The sequence below is a fragment of the Pseudophryne corroboree genome, chromosome 2 (assembly GCF_028390025.1).
Source record: "Pseudophryne corroboree isolate aPseCor3 chromosome 2, aPseCor3.hap2, whole genome shotgun sequence".
Classification (NCBI taxonomy): Eukaryota; Metazoa; Chordata; class Amphibia; order Anura; family Myobatrachidae; genus Pseudophryne; species Pseudophryne corroboree.
Genome location: NC_086445.1, coordinates 824,688,593 through 824,709,137, shown reverse-complemented (window position 1 = coordinate 824,709,137; position 20,545 = coordinate 824,688,593).

Below are 20,545 nucleotides of genomic sequence, written 5' to 3'. Positions count from 1 at the left end.
ATACTGTGCTTTACAAATGCGAGCGTCCGAGTCCTCTAAGGCATAAACCAACACCAATGGGGTGGGGGCCGGGCGCTGTTTGCAGTACTTTCACACATGAAATTGGGAGTCTCTCATGAGGCGTCGTGGGCTAGGGGTGAAGGCTCCCACCTCCCACGCTGGGGGTCCAGGGTTCAAGACGTGATGTGCCTTCTTTTTTCTTTTTTTTTATTGTAATAATACACTGTATTATTTTATCTACATTGTAAGACAGTCAATGGAAAGGTGCACACAAGTTACATATAAATCAGAGTACATCTGCAGGAGCGATTCTTTACGCTAAATGCAACTAAACAGCGGGAATTAAATTAGGGTATTCTGACGCTACTAACTGAGCAAAACAGTACTGTAGATCTTCAGCGTTTGTGTATTGCACAGGACCTGAATTCCCTCCCTGTGCAGGCTCCCAGGGGGGAAGGGCGATGGGGGTAGGGGGAGACGATGGAAAATACTGTGCCTTTGAAATGCAATTACTGTACATGAGCGTCCGAGTCCACTACGGCATACTGTAAACCAACACCAATGGGAAGGAAGTGCCAACCTTTTTTTTAATGTGTTCCCGTGACATTCATTTAAAAAAAAAAATTCTCTCTAATAAATCCAATGGAAGGATGCACACAGGTTTCACATAAATCAAAGTACATCTGCAGGAGCAATTCTTTACGCTAAATGCAACTGCACAGCGGCAATGAGTAGAAATGAGTGTATTCTGACGCTACTAAGTGAGCAAAACAGTACTATACAGTAGATATTCGGTGTTTGTGTATTGCACATGACCTGAATTCCCTCCCTGTCTACTGCATGATCTGTGCAGGCTCCCAGGGGGGAAGGGCAATAGGCTAGCAGGAGGCGGTGGAAAATACCGTGCTTTACAAATGCGAGCGTCCGAGTCCTCTAAGGCATAAACCAACACCAATGGGGTTGGGGCCGGGCGCTGTTTGCAGTACTTTCACACATGAAATTGGGAGTCTCTCATGAGGCGTCGTGGGCTAGGGGTGAAGGCTCCCACCTCCCACGCTGGGGGTCCAGGGTTCGAGACGTGATGTGCCTTCTTTTTTCTTTTTTTTTTATTGTAATAATACACTGTATTATTTTATCTACATTGTAAGACAGTCAATGGAAAGGTGCACACAAGTTACATATAAATCAGAGTACATCTGCAGGAGCGATTCTTTACGCTAAATGCAACTAAACAGCGGGAATTAAATTAGGGTATTCTGACGCTACTAACTGAGCAAAACAGTACTGTAGATCTTCAGCGTTTGTGTATTGCACAGGACCTGAATTCCCTCCCTGTGCAGGCTCCCAGGGGGGAAGGGCGATGGGGGTAGGGGGAGACGATGGAAAATACTGTGCCTTTGAAATGCAATTACTGTACATGAGCGTCCGAGTCCACTACGGCATACTGTAAACCAACACCAATGGGAAGGAAGTGCCAACCTTTTTTTTAATGTGTTCCCGTGACATTCATTTAAAAAAAAAAATTATCTCTAATAAATCCAATGGAAGGATGCACACAGGTTTCACATAAATCAAAGTACATCTGCAGGAGCGATTCTTTACGCTAAATGCAACTGCACAGCGGCAATGAGTAGAAATGAGTGTATTCTGACGCTACTAAGTGAGCAAAACAGTACTATACAGTAGATATTCGGTGTTTGTGTATTGCACATGACCTGAATTCCCTCCCTGTCTACTGCATGATCTGTGCAGGCTCCCAGGGGGGAAGGGCAATAGGCTAGCAGGAGGCGGTGGAAAATACCGTGCTTTACAAATGCGAGCGTCCGAGTCCTCTAAGGCATAAACCAACACCAATGGGGTGGGGGCCGGGCGCTGTTTGCAGTACTTTCACACATGAAATTGGGAGTCTCTCATGAGGCGTCGTGGGCTAGGGGTGAAGGCTCCCACCTCCCACGCTGGGGTCCAGGGTTCGAGACGTGATGTGCCTTCTTTTTATCTTTTTTTTTTATTGTAATAATACACTGTATTATTTTATCTACATTGTAAGACAGTCAATGGAAAGGTGCACACAAGTTACATATAAATCAGAGTACATCTGCAGGAGCGATTCTTTACGCTAAATGCAACTAAACAGCGGGAATGAAATGAGGGTATTCTGACGCTACTAACTGAGCAAAACAGTACTGTAGATCTTCAGCGTTTGTGTATTGCACAGGACCTGAATTCCCTCCCTGTGCAGGCTCCCAGGGGGGAAGGGCGATGGGGGTAGGGGGAGACGATGGAAAATACTGTGCCTTTGAAATGCAATTACTGTACATGAGCGTCCGAGTCCACTACGGCATACTGTACACCAACACCAATGGGAAGGAAGTGCCAACCTTTTTTTTAATGTGTTCCCGTGACATTCATTTAAAAAAAAAAAAATTCTCTCTAATACATCCAATGGAAGGATGCACACAGGTTTCACATAAATCAAAGTACATCTGCAGGAGCGATTCTTTACGCTAAATGCAACTGCACAGCGGCAATGAGTAGAAATGAGTGTATTCGGACGCTACTAAGTGAGCAAAACAGTACTATACAGTAGATATTCGGCGTTTGTGTATTGCACATGACCTGAATTCCCTCCCTGTCTACTGCATGATCTGAGCAGGCTCCCAGGGGGGAAGGGCAATAGGCTAGCAGGAGGCTACTGGGGACTCAGACTCATACAGTACTTGCATTTCAAAAGCACAGTATTTTCCACCGCCTCCCGCTTGCCCATCGCCCTTCCCCCTGGGATCCTGCACAGGTCATGCAGTAGACAGGGAGGGAGTTAATCACGTAAACTAGGGCAAAGCTGCTGGAGCAGTTGTACTGTTTAGGGTCTATGCACCATATGGTATACATACAATTCTGTAGCAGGGCAGACTCAATTGAAATGGCTACCGCCTGTGTCTCCTCGCCCAATGGAGGCCCTCGGCTATGGAGCAAGTAACAGCACAGATTTGGTAGGTCACGGGGCAATGCTGAAGGAGCGTCAGAATCCCCTAGCTAAAATACACAGGGGTGATAGGGATAAGTGAGGTCTTTGCTCATAACGATACACCGCAAAGTTCCTCATGGTTTTGATTATGCCTTTTCTTTGAACACGGTATTTTCCACTGCCTCACCCTACCCCCATCCCACTTTCCCCTTCCCCCCCTTGGAGCCTGCAAAGTACATGCAGTAGACAGGGAGGGAGTTCCGATCAGGTTACAAGACATGTGCAACAGTATACTACTGTATGTAGGAAAATCCACCGCCCACTCTGATTTATGTGAAACCTGTGTGCACCCTTCCATTGAATGTATAACAAAGAAAAATAATAATAATAAAGTGAATGTTACAGGAACACATTAAAAAAAGGTTGGCACTTCCTTCCCATTGGTGTTGGTTTATGCCTTAGGGGACTCGGACGTTAATACTTGTATTTCAAAAGCACAGTGTTTTCCACCGCCTCTCCCTACCCCCATCGCCCTTCCCCCCTGGGAGCCTGCACAGGTCATGCAGTGGACAGGGAGGGAGTTCAGGTCAGGTACAATACACAAATGCTGACGATCTACAGTACTGTGTTGCTCAGTTAGTTGCGTTGGAATACACTACTCATTACCGCTGTGTATTTGTATATAGCGGAATGAATCGCTGCTGCAGATTTACTTTGATTTATGTGAAACCTTGGTGCACCCTTTCATTGAATGTACAACAAAGAAAAAAAATAATAAAGTGAATGTCACGGGAACATAGAAAAAAAAGGTTGGCACTTTGTGACTCTCAGCATGGGAGGTGGGAGCCTTCATCACTAGGTTGGTATGGAAGGGGAGACAATTAGCTACCGGAGGGTACCAACGCCAAGTTTCTGTGACCCCCACAAGGCTCATGGCAAGCGTCGGAACCTATGGTGGGTCTGAATTAACGGTCCCATTATAGTCTATGGGAAAATGGGTCCACTTTGCATACTGATATCTCTGGTTCTGGGTGTCCCAGAGACTCATGACTGGTACCATACAAAAGAGGAGACTCTTGGCTTTCGGGGCAGACCAACCACTAGTTTATGTGACACTGGAAAAGGAAACGGGAAGCAACCGTGTTTCGGGTCCCCTCCAGTTGTCCGCCTAGCTTGCACAGGATATAGGGTTTCTGGCTAGATAGGAAATACTGTACAGAAATGCTAAGCATGGTAATTTGACATCCAGGAACATAGGGAGGAGTTTTTATCTCACTCCATTATACTTAGAAAAATTACACTTGCCACTGTACGTTACAAGCTGTTTGTGCTAATTAGTACACTAGTAGAACATATTGTACAGAGATACTAAGGACAGTGATTTGGCATCCACGAACTTAGGGAGGAGCTTTTATCTCTCTCCATTGTAATCTTTCTAAGTATAATGGATAGAGATAAAAGCTCCTCCCTAAATTCCTGGATGCCAAATTACTGTCCTTAGTATCTCTGTACTCTATGTTCTACTAGTGTACTAATTAGCTGTTTGTGCTAATTAGTACCCTAATAGAAAATACTATGTAAAGATACTAAGGATGGTGATTTGGCAACCATGAACTTAGGGAGGAGCTTTTATCTCTCTATATTATACATAGAAAGATTAAAATTGCCACTGTACGTTACAAGCTGTTCGTGCTAATTAGTACACTAGTAGAACATACTGTACAGAGATACTAAGGACAGTGATTTGGCATCCACAAACTTAGGGAGGAGCTTTAATCTCTCCATTGTAATCTATCTAAGTATAATGGAGAGAGATAAAAGCTCCTCCCTAAATTCCTGGATGCCAAATTACTGTCCTTAGTATCTCTGTACTCTATGTTCTACTAGTGTACTAATTAGCACAAACAGCTTGTAACGTAGAGTGGCAAGTTTAATCTTTCTATGTATAATGGAGAGAGATAAAAGCTCCTCAGTAAGTTCCTAGATGCCAAATCACCATCCTTAGTATCTCTGTACAGTATGTTCTACTAGTGTACTAATTAGCACGAACAGCTTGTAACGTACAGTTGCAAGTTTAATCTTTCTATGTATAATGGAGAGAGATAAAAGCTCCTCAGTAAGTTCCTGGATGCCAAATCACCGTCCTTAATATCTCTGTACAGTATGTTTTACAAGTGTACTAATTAGCACAAACAGCCTGTAACGTACAGCCGCAAGTTTAATCTTTCTATGTATAATGGAGAGAGATAAAAGCTCCTCAGTAAGTTCCTGGATGCCAAATCACCGTACTTAGTATCTCTGTACAGTATGTTCTATTAGGGTACTAATTAGCTGTTTGTGCTAATTAGTACCCTAACAGAAAATACTATGCAGAGATACTAAGTTTGGTGATTTAGCAACCAGGAACTTAGGGAGAAGCTTTTATCTCTCAATATTATACATAGAAAGATTAAAATTGCCACTGTGTGTTACATGCTGTTCGTGCTAATTAGTACACTAGTAAAACATACTGTACAGAGATACTAAGGATGGTGATTTGGCATCCAGGAACTTACTGAGGAGCTTTTATCTCTCTCCATTATACATAGAAAGATTAAACTTGCAACTGTACGTTACAAGCTGTTTGTGCTAATTAGTACACTAGTAGAACATAGAGTACAGAGATACTAAGGACAGTAATTTGGCATCCAGGAATTTAGGGAGGAGCTTTTATCTCTCTCCATTATACTTAGATAGATTACAATGGAGAGATTAAAGCTCCTCCCTAAGTTCGTGGATGCCAAATCACTGTACTTAGTATCTCTATACAGTATGTTCTACTAGTGTACTAATTAGCACGAACAGCTTGTAACGTACAGTGGCAATTTTAATCTTTCTATGTATAATATAGAGAGATAAAAGCTCCTCCCTAAGTTCCTGGTTGCCAAATCACCATCCTTAGTATCTTTGCATAGTATTTTCTATTAGGGTACTAATTAGCACAAACAGCTTGTAACGTACAGTGGCAATTTTAATCTTACTATGTATAATATAGAGAGATAAAAGCTCCTCCCTAAATTCCTGGTTGCCAAATCACCATCCTTAGTATCTCTGCATAGTATTTTCTATTAGGGTACTAATTAGCACAAACAGCTAATTTTTACCCTAATAGAACATACTGTACAGAGATACTAAGGACGGTGATTTGGCATCCAGGAACTTACTGAGGAGCTTTTATCTCTCTCCATTATACATAGAAAGATTAAACTTGCAACTGTACGTTACAAGCTGTTCGTGCTAATTAATACACTAGTAGAACATACTGTACAGAGATACTAAGGATGGTGATTTGGCATCTAGGAACTTACTGAGGAGCTTTTATCTCTCTCCATTATACATAGAAAGATTAAACTAGCCACTCTACGTTACAAGCTGTTTGTGCTAATTAGTACACTAGTAGAACATAGTGTACAGAGATACTAAGGACAGTGATATGGCATCCACAAATTTAGGGAGGAGCTTTAATCTCTCCATTGTAATCTATCTAAGTATAATGGAGAGAGATAAAAGCTCCTCCCTAAATTCCTGGATGCCAAATAACTGTCCTTAGTATCTCTGTACTCTATGTTCTACTAGTGTACTAATTAGCTGTTTGTGCTAATTAGTACCCTAATAGAAAATACTATGGAAATGGTGATTTGGCAACCAGGAACTTAGGGAGGAGCTTTTATCTCTCTATATTATACATAGAAAGATTAAAATTGCCACTGTACGTTACAAGCTGTTCGTGCTAATTAGTACACTAGTAGAACATACTGTACAGAGATACTAAGTACAGTGATTTGGCATCCACAAACTTAGGGAGGAGCTTTAATCTCTCCATTGTAATCTATCTAAGTATAATGGAGAGAGATAAAAGCTCCTCCCTAAATTCCTGGATGCCAAATTACTGTCCTTAGTATCTCTGTACTCTATGTTCTACTAGTGTACTAATTAGCACAAACAGCTTGTAACATAGAGTGGCTAGTTTAATCTTTCTATGTATAATGGAGAGAGATAAAAGCTCCTCAGTAAGTTCCTAGATGCCAAATCACCATCCTTAGTATCTCTGTACAGTATGTTCTACTAGTGTATTAATTAGCACGAACAGCTTGTAACGTACAGTTGCAAGTTTAATCTTTCTATGTATAATGGAGTGAGATAAAAGCTCCTCAGTAAGTTCCTGGATGCCAAATCACCGTCCTTAATATCTCTGTACAGTATGTTTTACTAGTGTACTAATTAGCACAAACAGCTTGTAACGTACAGCGGCAAGTTTAATCTTTCTATGTATAATGGAGAGAGATAAAAGCTCCTCAGTAAGTTCCTGGATGCCAAATCACCGTACTTAGTATCTCTGTACAGTATGTTCTATTAGGGTACTAATTAGCTGTTTGTGCTAATTAGTACCCTAATAGAAAATACTATGCAGAGATACTAAGTTTGGTGATTTGGCAACCAGGAACTTAGGGAGAAGCTTTTATCTCTCAATATTATACATAGAAAGATTAAAATTGCCACTGTGTGTTACATGCTGTTCGTGCTAATTAGTACACTAGTAGAACATACTGTACATAGATACTAAGTACAGTGATTTGGCATCCAGGAACTTAGGGAGGAGCTTTTATCTCTCTCCATTGTAATCTTTCTAAGTATAATGGAGAGAGATAAAAGCTCCTCCCTAAGTTCGTGGATGCCAAATCACTGTCCGTAGTATCTCTGTACAGCATGTTCTTCTAGTGTACTAATTAGCACGAGCAGCTTGTAACATACAGTGGCAGGTTTGATCTTTCTCCTCCGTAAATTCCTGGTTGCCAAATCACAGTCTTTAGTATCTCTGTATAGTATTTTCTATTATGGTACTAGTCAGCACGAACAGCTAATTAGTACCCTAATAGAACATACTGTACAGAGATACTAAGTACGGTGATTTGGCATCCAGGAACTTACTGAGGAGCTTTTATCTCTCTCCATTATACATAGAAATATTAAACCTGTCATGTACGTTACAAGCTGTTCATGCTAATTAGTACCCTAATAGGACATACTGTACAGAGATACTAAGTTCGGTGATTTGGCATTCCGTTAATAGCCGTTTGTGCTAATTAGTACACTAGTAGAATATACTGTACAGAGATACTAAGGACGGTGATTTGGCATCTAGGAACTTTCAGAGGAGCTTTTATCTCTCTCCATTATACATAGAAATATTAAACTTGCCACTGTACGTTACAAGCTGTTCATGCTAATTAGTACACTAGTAGAACATAGAATACAGAGATACTAAAGACTGTAATTTGGCACCCAGGAATTTAGGGAGGAGCTTTTATCTCTCTCCATTATACTTAGAAAGATTACAATGGAGAGAGATTAAAGCTCCTCCCTAAGTTCGTGGATGCCAAATCACTGTCCTTAGTATCTCTGTACAGTATGTTCTACTAGTGTACTAATTAGCACGAACAGCTTGTAACGTACAGTGGCAAGTGTCATTTTTCGAAGTATAATGGAGAGAGATAAAAACTCCTCCCTATGTTCCTGGATGTCAAATTACCATGCTTAGCATTTCTGTACAGTATTTCCTATCTAGCCAGAAACCCTTCATCCTGTGCAAGCTAGGCGGACAACTGGAGGGGACCCGAAACACGGTTGCTTCCCGTTTCCTTTTCCAGTGTCACATAAACTAGTGGTTGGTCTGCCCCGAAAGCCAAGAGTCTCCTCTTTTGTATGGTACCAGTCCTGAGTCTCTGGGACACCCAAAACCAGAGATATCAGTATGCAAAGTGGACCCATTTTCCCATAGACTATAATGGGCCCGTTAATTCAGACCCACCATGGGTTCCGACGCTTGCCATGAGCCTTGTGGGGGTTACAGAAACTTGGGGTTAATACCCTCCAGTAGCTAATTGTCTCCCCTTCCATACCAACCTAGCGATGAAGGCTCCCACCTCCCACGCTGAGAGTCCCAAAGTGCCAACCTTTTTTTTCTATGTTCCCGTGACATTCACTTTATTATTTTTTTTTCTTTGTTATACATTCAATGAAAGGGTGCACACAGGTTTCACATAAATCAGAGTACTGTAGGTGGAGGATTTTCCTACATACAGTAGTATACTGTTGCACATGTCTTGTAACCTGATCGGAACTCCCTCCCTGTCTACTGCATGTACTTTGCAGGCTCCCAGGGGGGAAGGGGAAAGTGGGATGGGGGTAGGGCGAGGCAGTGGAAAATACAGTGTTCAAAGAAAAGGCATAATCAAAACCATGGGGTACTTTGTGGTGTATCGTTATGTGCATTGACCTCGCTTATCCAATCACCCCTGTGTATTTTAGCTAGGGGATTCTGACACTCCTTCAGCATTGCTTCAAATCCGTGCTGTTACTTGCTCCATAGCCGAGTGCCTCCATGGAGCTAGGAGTCACAGGCGGTAGCCATTTCAATTGAGTCTGCCCTGCTATAGAATTGTATGTGTACCGTACGGTGCATAGAACCTTTACAGTAGAAACTCTCTGCAGCTTTGCCCTGCTTTATGTAAAACTTGTGTTTTGTCAGTTTGCTATGCGATCGAGCCCGGTGCAACGTCATGTGCATAGACCTCGCTAATCTCTATCGCCCCTGTGTATTTTGGCTAGGGGATTGTGACGCTCCTTCAGCATTGCCCCGTAGCCATCGCTGCCTGCCACGAGGTGGGGGTTCAGGGGTAATGGTCATTTTGCCAGTGTGCTATGCGATTGAGTCCGGTGTACCGTAATGTGCAGACCTAGCTTATCCCTATCGCCCCTGTGTATTTTAGCTAGGGAATTGTGACGCTCCTTCAGCATTGCCCCATAGCCTTTAAAATCTGGACTGTTACTTGCTCCGTAGCCTAGGGCCTCTGTGGGGCAAGGAGTCATAGGTGGTAGCCATTTCTATTGAGTCTGCCCAGCTACAGACATGTATGTGTACTGTACGGTGCATAGAACCTTAACAGTAGAACCGCTCATGCAGCTTTGCCCTGGTTTATGTGAATAAAAAAAATAATAAAGTGTCTGGAAAAAACTAACATGCATTTGTACTTTAGGAATCGAACTCAGGACTCTGAGTATAGGAAGCGGAACACTTCACCACTTTGCCGCAGACAGATGAATAAATCCATTGGTTTTGATTATGCTGTAATGACTACGGGATTAGGACGCTAACATACTGTACAAAATGCCTAATCTTAAGAGGCAATAGTGAACTTCTAACACGTCCATTTGCGACAGTGTACACTACTGGTTTTCTGTTGTTTTGTCTGCAGGACTTGGACGCTCACATATTCATAAAGTACTGTAGATGGATCATATACTGTATGCTGTACTATCTGTGTCTGTATCGTATATACTGTATTAAATAATGCAGCGTAATGAGTATTTACTGTATGCAGCGTAATGAGACGCCTTAGTAAAGTAGTCCTTATTATATATTTCAGTATTGTATTTTACGGGAGACCACACGCATGCTCAGTGGTGATTGTAAAAAGCGACATCTGGTGGATGATCGCAGGTATTACACGTAAAGGTAACGCCAAACGCTCTGTCTGCCTCCGTGCGATTAGGTACGCCTCTCTGTGACTAGGCGCGCCTCCCTACGCTGCGTATGCTCGATCGGGACAAACGCCTCAGCCAGTCAAGATAAAGGTGGCTACATCTGTATGTTTCTTTGTTTAAACGGTCCATTTTTATCTTATAACATACCTAAGTTGTGATAAACCTCTAATCCTTACGGTTCTAGAGACATCTAAGCACTTCTCTCTTTAAGGAAAAGGCACCTCCACTAGATACAGACCTAAATTTTCTATGTTCTAGTGGTCTTCTTGTCAATTCTTTTCAGGTATTATCATAACATTGCTGTTGTCTGCAAGAGACCATCACCTAGGACCTGAGAAAAACAGAAAAACAAGACAATGATCAACAGTATATAGCGAGAGTTGCTTAAATACCGTAAAGCAATGGCCCTCATTTCGAGTTGATTGCACAATGCCATTTTTTGCAGCGCAGCGATCAGGTTACTACTGCACATGCGTATGCACCACAATGCGCACGTGCGTCATACGGGTACAAACAGCATCATTGCTGTGCAATGCTTCTAGCGACGAATCCATTCGCACAACCGATCGCAAGGAGATTGGCAGAAAGAGGGCATTTATGGGTGTCAACTGACCGTTTTTGGGGAGTAGTAGGGAAAACGCAGGCGTGTCCAGGCGTTTGCAGGGCGGGTGTCTGACGTCAATTCCGGGACCGGACAGACTGAAGTGATCTCAAGGGCTGAGTAAGTCCAGAGCTACTCAGAAATTGCAAAAAACTTTTTCGCCCCGCTTGACTGCACAAGCGTTTGCACACTTGCAATGCAAAAATACACTCCCATAGAGGCGGCGACTTTCTGATCTCTGCTCTGCAAAAAATAGCTAGCGAGCAATCAGCACGGAATGAGGGCCTATGGGGGTCATTCCGAGTTGTTCGCTCGGTAAATTTCTTCGCATCGCAGCGATTTGAGTTACTCAGAAACTGCACAGAGATGTCTTATCGCAATATTGCGAATCTTTCGTTCGCAATTTTGATAAGCTAAGATTCACTCCCAGTAGGCGGCGGCTTAGCATGTGCAAGGCTGCTGAAAGCAGCTTGTGAGCGATCAACTCGAAATGACCCCCAATGTCCTAAAGTGGCAAATCAATATGCACAATTAAATTGTAATGAGAATTTTTTTGTAGAGTAACTTTAAAATTGATGTTCATCAATGGTAAACTACAGTGTACATTCAACCTGACTGACCTTATGCAATGCTACAAAGAAAAATGGGCAAAACTGTAATGTGAATTTTTTTTAAACTTACTAAGGACTTGACAATGTCACCAAACTACAAACACATACAGTTCAATTGTAAGCATGTGAACAAATCTTTTTATTTGAATAGAACTATTTGTATTTGTAGAAATTAGCTGCAAGTTTTGTTGCCGGTCACAAGCAGTAGCTTATGTGAGAATAGTTACAGTATACAGTAATCTCAAGCCTTAGTATAAGTTATTTTATTGTATGATAGTTGACATAAACTCTGACCCCTCCCACCAGCATCAGTAATGTTAGTGACATAGGCAACTATTTACTAAGGCTTGGGTGGATATAAAGTAGACAGAGATAAAGTAATAGCCAATCAGCTCCTAACTGCAATGTTCCAGGCTGTGTTTAAAAAATGACAGTTAGGAGCTGGGGTCTGGTACTTTATCTCTGTCCACTTTTACTTCCATCCAAGGCTTAGTACTAGTGATGAGAGGGTTTGGATCCTCGGGATCCAAACCCGGCCGAACTTCACCTTTTTTTGCACGGGTCCGATCAACTCTGATCCCCCCGCCTTGCTCGGTTAACCCGAGCGCGCCCGAATGTCATCATCCCGCGGTCGGATTCTCGCGAGATTCGTATTCTATATAAGGAGCCGCGCGTCGCCGCCATTTTTCACTCGTGCATTGGAGATGATCGTGAGAGGACGTGGCTGGTGTCCTCTCAGTTTCTATGTTCAGTGGGCTGCAAATATCTGTGCTCAGTGTGCTGCAAATATCTGTGCTCAGTGTGCTGCAAATATCTGTGCTCAGTGTGCTGCAAGTGCAAATATCTACGTTCTCTGCCTGAAAAACGCTCCATATCTGTGCTCAGTGGGCTGCAAATATCTGTGCTCAGTGTGCTGCAAATATCTGTGCTCAGTGTGCTGCAAATATCTGTGCTCAGTGTGCTGCAAGTGCAAATATCTACGTTCTCTGCCTGAAAAACGCTCCATATCTGTGCTCAGTGTGCTGCAAATATCTGTGCTCAGTGTGCTAATTGCTTTATTGCGGGGACTGGGGACCAGCAGTATTATATAGTAGGAGGACAGTGCAGAGTTTTGCTGACCAGTGACCACCAGTATTATATGTTCTCTGCCTGAAAAACGCTCCATATCTGTGCTGCATTGTAGTATATAGTAGGAGGACAGTGCAGAATTTTGCTGACCACTAGTATAACTATATATATAGCAGTACGGTTCAGTAGTCCACTGCTCTACCGCTGTGTCATCAAGTATACTATCCCATCCATACCTGTGGTGCATTTCAGTTTTGCACAGTTTGCTGACCACCAGTATATAATATATAGCAGTATGGTACAGTAGGCCACTGCTCTACCTATCTCTGTGTCGTCAAGTATACTATCCATCCATACCTGTGGTGCATTTCAGTTTTGCACAGTTTGCTGACCACCACTATATAATATATAGCAGTACGGTACAGAAGGCCACTGCTCTACCTACTTCTGTGTCGTCAAGTATACTATCCATCCATACCTGTGGTGCATTTCAGTTTTGCACAGTTTGCTGACCACCAGTATATAATATATAGCAGTATGGTACAGTAGGCCACTGCTCTACCTACCTCTGTGTCGTCAAGTATACTATCCATCCATACCTGTGGTGCATTTCAGTTTTGCACAGTTTGTTGACCACCAGTATATAATATATAGCAGTACGGTACAGTAGGCCACTGCTCTACCTACCACTGTGTCGTCAAGTATACTATCCATCCATACCTGTGGTGCATTTCAGTTTTGCACAGTTTGCTGACCACCAATATATAATATATAACAGTACGGTACAGAAGGCCACTGCTCTACCTACCTCTGTGTCGTCAAGTATACTATCCATCCATACCTGTGGTGCATTTCAGTTTTGCACAGTTTGCTGACTACCAGTATATAATATATAGCAGTACGGTACAGAAGGCCACTGCTCTACCTACCTCTGTGTCGTCAAGTATACTATTCATCCATACCTGTGGTGCATTTCAGTTTTGCACAGTTTGCTGACCACCAGTATATAATATATAACAGTACGGTACAGAAGGCCACTGCTCTACCTACCTCTGTGTCGTCAAGTATACTATCCATCTATACCTGTGGTGCATTTCAGTTTTGCACAGTTTGCTGACCACCAGTATATAATATATAGCAGTACGGTACAGAAGGCCACTGCTCTACCTACTTCTGTGTCGTCAAGTATACTATCCTTCCATACCTGTGGTGCATTTCAGTTTTGCACAGTTTGCTGACCACCAGTATATAATTTATAGCCGTATGGTACAGTAGGCCACTGCTCTACGTACCTCTGTGTGGTGAAGTATACTATCCATCCATACCTGTGGTGCATTTCAGCTTTGCACAGTTTGATGACCACCAGTATATAATATATAACAATACGGTACAGAAGGCCACTGCTCTACATACCTCTGTGTCGTCAAGTATACTATCCATCCATACCTGTGGTGCATTTCAGTTTTGCACAGTTTGCTGACCACCAGTATATAATATATAGCAGTATGGTACAGAAGGCCACTGCTCTACCTACCTCTGTGTCGTCAAGTATACCATCCATCCATACCTGTGGTGCATTTCAGTTTTGCACAGTTTGCTGACCACCAGTATATAATATATAGCAGTACGGTACAGTAGGCCACTGCTCTACCTACCACTGTGTCGTCAAGTATACTATCCATCCATACCTGTGGTGCATTTCAGTTTTGCACAGTTTGCTGACCACCAGTATATAATATATAACAGTACGGTACAGAAGGCCACTGCTCTACCTACCTTTGTGTCGTCAAGTATACTATCCATCCATACCTGTGGTGCATTTCAGTTTTGCACAGTTTGCTGACCACCAGTATATAATATATAGCAGTACGGTACAGAAGGCCACTGCTCTACCTATCTCTGTGTCGTCAAGTATACTATTCATCCATACCTGTGGTGCATTTCAGTTTTGCACAGTTTGCTGACCACCAGTATATAATATATAGCAGTACGGTACAGAAGGCCACTGCTCTACCTACCTCTGTGTCGTCAAGTATACTATACATCCATACCTGTGGTGCATTTCAGTTTTGCACAGTCTGCTGACCACCAGTATATAATATATAGCAGTACGGTACAGAAGGCCACTGCTCTACCTACCTCTGTGTCGTCAAGTATACTATCCATTCATACCTGTGGTGCATTTCAGTTTTGCACAGTTTGCTGACCACCAGTATATAATGTATAGCAGTACGGTACAGAAGGCCACTGCTCTACCTACCTCTGTGTCGTCAAGTATACTATCCATCCATACCTGTGGTGCATTTCAGTTTTGCACAGTTTGCTGATCACCAGTATATAATATATAGCAGTACGGTACAGTAGGCCACTGCTCTACCTACCTCTGTGTCATCAAGTATACTATCCATCCATACCTGTGGTGCATTTCAGTTGTGCGCAGTGTATATAGTAGTAGGCCATAGCTATTGATATATTACTGGCATATAATTCCACACATTAAAAAATGGAGAACAAAAATGTGGAGGGTAAAATAGGGAAAGATCAAGAACCACTTCCACCTCGTGCTGAAGCTGCTGCCACTAGTCATGGCCGAGACGATGAAATGCCATCAACGTCGTCTGCCAAGGCCGATGCCCAATGTCATAGTAGAGAGCATGTAAAATCCAAAAAAATAAAGCTCAGTAAAATGACCCAAAAATCTAAATCAAAATCGTCTGAGGAGAAGCGTAAACTTGCCAATGTGCCATTTACGACACGGAGTGGCAAGGAACGGCTGAGGGCCTGGCCTATGTTCATGGCTAGTGGTTCAGCTTCACATGAGGATGGAAGCACTCATCCTCCTGCTAGAAAACTTAAAAGAGTTAAGATGGCAAAAGCACAGCAAAGAACTGTGCGTTCTTCTAAATCACAAATCCCCAAGGAGAGTCCAATTGTGTCGGTTGCGATGCCTGACCTTCCCAACACTGGACGGGAAGAGGTGGCGCCTTCCACCATTTCCACGCCACCTGCAAGTGCTGGAAGGAGCACCCGCAGTCCTGTTCCTGATAGTCAAATTGAAGATGTCACTGTTGAAGTACACCAGGATGAGGATATGGGTGTTGCTAGCGCTAAGGAGGAAATTGACAAGGAGGATTCTGATGGTGAGGTGGTTTTTTTAAAGTCAGGCACCCGAGGAGACACCTGTTGTCCGTGGGACGAATATGGCCATTGACATGCCTGGTCAAAATACAATAAAAATCACCTCGTCGGTGTGGAATTATTTTAACAGAAATGCGGACAACATTTGTCAAGCCGTGTGTTGCCTTTGTCAAGCTGTAATAAGTAGGGGTGAGGATGTTAACCACCTAGGAACATCCTCCCTTATACGTCACCTGGAGCGCATTCATCAGAAGTCATTGACAAGTTCAAAAACTTTGGGTGACAGCGGAAGCAGTCCACTGCCAACTAAATCCCTTCCTCTTGTAACCAAGCTCCCGCAAACCACACCACCAACTCCCTCAGTGTCAATTTCCTCCGTAGACAGGAAAGCCAACAGTCCTGCAGGCCATGTCACTGTCAAGTCTGACGAGTCCTCTCCTGCCTGGGATTCCTCCGATGCATTCTTGAGTGTAACGCTAACTGCTGCTGGCGCTGCTGTTGTTGCTGCTGGGAGTCGATCATCATCCCAGAGGGGAAATCGGAAGACCACTTGTACTACTTCCAGTAAGCAATTGACTGTACAACAGTCCTTTGCGAGGAAGATGGAATATCACAGCAGTCATCCTGCTGCAAAGCGGTTAACTCAGGCCTTGGCAGCCTGGGTGGTGAGAAACGTGTTTCCGGTATCCACCGTTAATTCACAGGGAACTTTAGAATTGATTGAGGTACTGTGTCCCCGGTACCAAATACCATCTAGGTTCCATTTCTCTAGGCAGGCGATACCGAAAATGTACACATACGTCAGAAAAAGACTCAACAGTGTCCTAAAAAATGCAGTTGTACCCAATATCCACTTAACCACGGACATGTGGACAAGTGGAGCAGGGCAGACTCAGGACTATATGACTGTGACAGCCCACTGGGTAGATGTATTGCCTCCCGCATCAAGAACAGCAGCGACGGCACCAATAGCAGAATCTCGCAAACGCCAACTCGTTCCTAGGCAGGCTACGCTTTGTATCACCGCTTTCCATAAGAGGCACACAGCTAACAACCTCTTACGGAAACTGAGGAACATCATCGCATAATGGTACACCCCAATTGGATTCTCCTGGGGATTTGTGACATCGGACAATGCCACCAATATTGTGCGTACATTACATTTGGGCAAATTCCAGCACGTCCCATGTTTTGCACATACATTGAATTTGGTGGTGCAGAATTATTTAAAAAACAACAGGGGCGTGCAAGAGATGCTGTCGGTGGCCCGAAGAATTGCGGGCCACTTTTGGCATTCAGCCACCGCGTGCCAAAGACTGGAGCACCAGCAAACACTCCTGAACCTGCCCTGACATCATCTGAAGCAAGAGGTGGTAACGAGGTTGAATTCAACCCTCTATATGCTTCAGAGGATGGAGGAGCAGCAAAAGGCCATTCAAGCCTATACAGCTACCTACGATATAGGCAAAGGAGGGGGAATGCACCTGACTCAAGCGCAGTGGAGAATGATTTCAACATTGTGCAAGGTTCTGCAACCCTTTGAACTTGCCACACGTGAAGTCAGTTCAGACACTGCCAGCCTGAGTCAGGTCATTCTCCTCATCAGGCTTTTGCAGAAGAAGCTGTAGAGATTGAAGGAGGAGCTAAAACAGAGCGATTCTGCTAGGCATGTGGGACTTGGTGATAGAGCCCTTAATTCGCTTAACCAGGATTCACGGGTGGTCAATCTGTTGAAATCAGAGCACTACATTTTGGCCACCGTGCTCGATCCTAGATTTAAAACCTACGTTGTATCTCGCTTTCCGGCAGACACAAGTCTGCAGAGGTTCAAAGACCTGCTGGTAAGAAAATTGTCAAGTCAAGCGGAACGTGACCCATCAACAGCTCCTCCTTCACATTCTCCCACAACTGGGGCTGCGAGGAAAAGGCTAAGAATTCCGAGCCCACCCGCTGGCGGTGATGCAGGGCAGTCTGGAGCGAGTGCTGACATCTGGTCCGGACTGAAGGACCTGCCAACGATTACTGACATGTCGTCTACTGTCACTGCATATGATTCTGTCACCATTGAAAGAATGGTAGATGATTATATGAGTGACCGCATCCAAGTAGGCATGTCAGACAGTTCGTACGTATACTGGCAGGAAAAAAAGGCAATTTGGAAGCCCTTACACAAACTGGCTTTATTTTACCTAAGTTGCCCCCCCTCCAGTGTGTACTCCGAAAGAGTGTTTAGTGCAGCCGCTCACCTTGTCAGCAATCGGCGTAGAAGGTTACTTCCAGAAAATGTGGAGAAGATGATGTTCATCAAAATTAATTATAATCAATTCCTCCGTGGAGACATTCACCAGCAATTACCTCTACAAAGTACACAGGTACCTGAGATGGTGGATTCCAGTGGGGACGAATTAATAATCTGTGAGGAGGGGTATGTACACATTGAAAGGGGTGAGGAACCGGACGAGGAGGAGGAGGTGGACACCTTGCCTCTGTAGAGCCAGTTTGTGCAATGAGAGATTGATTGCTTCTTTTTTGGTGGGGGCCCAAACCAACCAGTCATTTCAGTCACAGTTGTGTGGCAGACCCTGTCGCTGAAATGATGGGTTTGTTAAAGTGTGCATGTCCTGTTTATAATACATAAGGGTGGGCGGGAAGTGCCATCCTGTCTGACACTGCAGTGCCACTCCTAGATTGGCCAGCTGTTTGTGTCGGCCACTTGGGTCGCTTAGCTTAGTCACACAGCTACCTCATTGCCCCTCTTTTTTTCTTTGCATCATGTGCTGTTTGGGGACAATTTTTTAGAAGTGCCATCCTGTCAGACACTGCAGTGCCACTCCTAGATGGGCCAGGTGTTTGTGTCGGCCACTTGGGTTGCTTAGCTTAGTCACACAGCTACCTCATTGCGCCTCTTTTTTCTTTGCATTGTGTGCTGTTTGGGGACTATTTTTTTGAAGTGCCATCCTGTCTGACACTGCAGTACCACTCCTAGATGGGCCAGGTGTTTGTGTCGGCCACTTGGGTCGCTTAGCTTAGTCATCCAGCGACCTCGGTGCAAATTTTAGGACTAAAAATAATATTGTGAGGTGTGAGGTGTTCAGAATAGACTGGAAATTAGTGGAAATTATGGTTATTGAGGTTAATAATACTATGGGATCAAAATGACCCCCAAATTCTATGATTTAAGCTGTATTTGAGGGCTTTTTGTAAAAAAACACCCGAATCCAAAACACCCGAATCCGACAAAAAATTTTCAGGGAGGTTTTGCCAAAATGCGTCCGAATCCACGGTCCGCGGAACCAAATCCAAAACCAAAACACAAAACCCGGAAAATTTCCGGTGCACATCACTACTTAGTACATAGACCCCTTAGTGTCCTGAAATTAAACACAACTACAACCATCTTTGTTGCCATGTCACATCTGAATGAATTATCAGTGGACCATCCATTCCCACAGGATTATTATGGGTGGGTTCTTTTTCCTGTTTATGCATTACATAGGTTACTCTTCACATCTGCATGGCATGTATTTGTTGTAATGTGAATGTGCAGTTGATGCATGTATATATCCTGTTTTCAAGGGTTTAATATCTGAGGTCAATGTTAGGATTCCTATGACCGAAAGCCAACATTCAAGGACTTCTAGAGAAACTTAGTGAAGGCATAGACATGTACAGACTGAAACTATTGTCTACAACAGGGTCTATATACAGTGAGTTAGATATACCAAGGAAGAGATGCATACAATTGTTAATGAAGCAACATGTTCAGTGGATCGTTTAAAATTATTGATCTTACCTGACTTGTAATAATTAAAAAAAATCCTTCCAGAAACATGAAGTGAATTGAAACCCCTTGTCCAAAACTATGGATTGAGGGCACACATGCAATTTGTATATGTTGAAAGAAGAGCCTTGCTGTTTTGGAATGCTACGTAACTTTTCAAAATGAATGAAATGAGCCATTTTTGTGAATCTATACACTATAACAAAAATAGGTAAGGAATGTAATATTCCAGATGGTAAGGTATGTGAGGGTTTATTTCACACAAGAGTTGAACAAGTCTGGACATAGGTTTTAACAATTTTGCCAAGTGAGTCCACTAATAATAATTGAAAATGAAGTGATCATCTTTCGAACTCCTGGATGACCAGCTGTGAAGGCATTGTGATATTTTTGCAAACCCCCTGTCTGAGGGTAGTATTTGGAATGGCGATTTGGAAGTATAGAGAATAACAGCTGTCAAGAAGTCTTTAAATTCCCAGATTTTGGATAGTGATTTAGGAAATCCTCTAAGAGACATGATAGCTTTGGCTATACAGGATCTGAACATATCAAATGTTAGTGGAATAATTATTGTTTCTGTTGATATCACAAAAGGGTTTTCAAGTACCCCATCTTCCATTTTTTTTAAATGGCAAGACAACATCTCAGCTTTTCTATTACAAAAGCCAGGTCTGAAAGTCACTGCATAGTTAAACTGGGAGATAACAGTGTCCAGAACGCTTGTCATGCATTAAAGGCATTTGGATGACTTGATCATACTCTAAAAAAAATTTTTTAAGACTTTTTATTGAGATTTT